General features: G+C 41.1%; 1 non-coding gene across 1 annotated transcript; it reads left to right on the forward strand.

Annotated features, from left to right (window-relative positions):
* The first annotated feature begins 1,025 nt into the window (after positions 1-1,025).
* LOC120269768 lies at positions 1,026-1,130 on the forward strand. Its single transcript, XR_005539404.1, has one exon. It is a non-coding gene; the product is annotated as a small nucleolar RNA R71 (small nucleolar RNA).
* The last annotated feature ends 1,766 nt before the right edge of the window (positions 1,131-2,896 follow it).

Genomic DNA, 2,896 nt, shown 5'->3' on the forward strand with positions numbered 1-2,896 from the left:
CGCCAATGGTAAGGTCATCCTTGTGGGCCATAACTCATCCAAGCCAAGTTTTAAATACATGGTGTAGGGCATGACATTTATGCTAGCCCCCGAGTCCGCTAGAGCATTTTCTTTGCCTCCTCCTTCAAGCATGCACGGGATAATGAAACTTCCTGAATCTTTCAACTTTTGTGGGAGCTTCTTTTCTAAAATGGCTGAGCAATTTCCTATAAATGCAACCGTGAGTTCTTCCTCCAACTTTCTCTTGTTCGTGTTACTAGGAAGACAACCTAAAGGATGTTCAGAATTTACCTTGGCGAGTTCCCCTACTCGATGCTTAGGTGATTTTACACAAGCTTGGAGGTTTCTCAAAGCAGAATCTATCTCACTGAACTGTTCGGCATACTGAGTGAGCTGAGCATTCACCTTGCCAAATTGTGCATCTATGCTACTAGTTAGGCTATTGAACCTGGCATCCGTACTGAGCATGAAGTTGGCAAGAACCTCTTCAGTGGTAAATTTCTTCTCAAATGCCGGTTATTGAAATTGAGATCCTTGGGGTGGTGCACCTCTTTGTTGTTGGCCTTGGTTCCATGCAAAATTTGGGTGGTTCTTCCATCCCGGATTGTAAGTTGGGCTATACGGGTTCCCTTGATTTTTTTGCCCCCGATGTAGTCGACATTCTCAATGGAAGCAACAGAGGAGCTAGCAATAGGACGTTGGGTTGCACCATGCTCACCACCGTAAGTGCTACAACTCATCACTGATTCTGACCTCGAACCACTGGCCATAAGTTCAAGCTTTTGAGTTAACACATCAACCTTTAGGGCCAAGGCATCATTGCTACTCACTTCATAAATTCTAGCAGTCTTTTGTGAAGATCCCCTTGAGGCCCAATGTGATTCATTGCATACCATAGACTCAAGTAATTGCTCAGCCTCATCGGGGTACTTGTTGCTAAGGGAACCACTCGCCGCTTCATCAATGAGTTGGTTAGTAGCATAGTTCAGCCGTTGTAGATGATTTGTACTCGCATCCATGAAGCAAAACCATGATGGGGGCACCTTCTAAGGAGATCCTTGAATCTCATAGGCTTCAAACAATGTTTCGGACTCCCCTTGTTTAAAGGCTGAAATTTCTTGTCTTAATTTGGTTGCTTTGCTTGGCGGAAAATACCTCCCAAGGAACTTCTCAACCGTATCCTTCCATGTTTTTATAGACCCTGGAGATAATGATGTAAGCCAACGATATGCCCCATCTCTCAAACTGAATAGAAATAGCCTAAAACAGATAGCATTGTCTGACACCCCATTAATCTTGAATGTAGAGAAAATTTGGAGGAACCGGGAAAGGTGGTCATGTGTATCTTCATTTGAAAGACCATTGAATTGAACCAAGGCCTAGACCATGCCGATTTTACTTGCTTTAATTTCAAAATTGTTGGATGCCACGGATGGTACTTGAGCACTAAACTCATCACCCGTGCATTGAGGTCTTTCATATTCGGATAAAGTGCGTCGCTCTTCGTTGATGATTGAATACTCTCTATCCTCAATTTCAATGTTTTGTGTACCCGACCCTTCACCAACTTCTCTAAATCTCTAATGCAAAGTTCTTTAAAATTCACTATCCAGTGTAATCAAGGTGATGGATTTGAACGTGTCATGCACAGTACCTTGCAAAACCAGGGAATAATTGTAGAAATTTAAGATCAAAGGAAAAAAATAAAATAATGATAAAAAATGAGTAAATAATGAAATGTCTAGAGTAATAATTAAAAATAAATAATGAAATGGCTAGAGTAATAATCTAAAAGTTTCCTAGAATTCCTTATAGGTCCCCGGCAATGGCGGCAAAAACTTGATTGCTTCCCACCAAGTGTACGGGATCACCAAGTAATACCTCGTGTGAAGACACAAGGATCGTATTCCACGGGGCTAAGGATCTCCTATTACACCTTCCCAAACTATTATCTAACCTAAGATCTTAAGTGATGTAATTAACTCTACTTGATGCAATTAAAACTAAAACAAGATTTCCAACAAATTAGAGAGAACAAGCAATGAGCAAGCAAGAGAATCAATGTAATGCAAAGGCCTATGAATGTGGATCCCATCTGGGGGGTTATCATGAAACATGGATGATGATCAAAAGATGCAAGGGTAAATTGGTCCAAGAGATATCTAGATTAGAAAAACCCCAATTTCTCGGCAATTGAACCCTAATCCTATACTAACATTGATAGGAATTTCTTCCAAATCCACGTTCCTACGATTGCATTAAGTACAAGGAAATCTCAAATAGGAGTAAAACTACTCTTCTTCGGCTTAAACCTAACATGGAGGGTTACCAACACCCAATTTCTCGGTGTGATGATACAAGTATCCCCTTCTAATCCATTAATGATCTAATACATGTTAGCAGGTCACATCTACATGCATCACTCATAAAAGAGCTATGAATTTCTCCTTAGTGTAGCACCTAGCATGAAAACAATGGATTAAATTTCAAGATAACCCAAGCATGGAATTAACAAGTAATCATCCAAAATACATGATAAAACCCCCCAAGGTTCACCAACACCTGGTAGCCTTGGGGGTCTAGTGTGTCATCATCCCACAACAAATAACACAATCAAGCAAAACACAAAGCAAAAGCATAGATGACAATCCCTAGATGAAATGTGGTGGAGAAGGTAAAGAATTTGTTGAATGATGCTTTCCCTGCCAAAGGAATGCCAAATGATGCTTCCTCTAGCCGTGGATCTCATTCCTTCAAATCATGGTTGATCTCCCCTTGAATGATGTTGCCTTCTTGCCTTGAGAGCCTTGAACCTTGGCCTTGAATGATCTCCTAGCTTCCTTGCCCTTTTCCTCCTTCCCAAGGTCGCCCAAAGTCTTTCAAGTGGTCTCTCAAA

The sequence above is a fragment of the Dioscorea cayenensis genome, chromosome 9 (assembly GCF_009730915.1).
Source record: "Dioscorea cayenensis subsp. rotundata cultivar TDr96_F1 chromosome 9, TDr96_F1_v2_PseudoChromosome.rev07_lg8_w22 25.fasta, whole genome shotgun sequence".
In the NCBI taxonomy this organism is placed as follows: domain Eukaryota; kingdom Viridiplantae; phylum Streptophyta; class Magnoliopsida; order Dioscoreales; family Dioscoreaceae; genus Dioscorea; species Dioscorea cayenensis.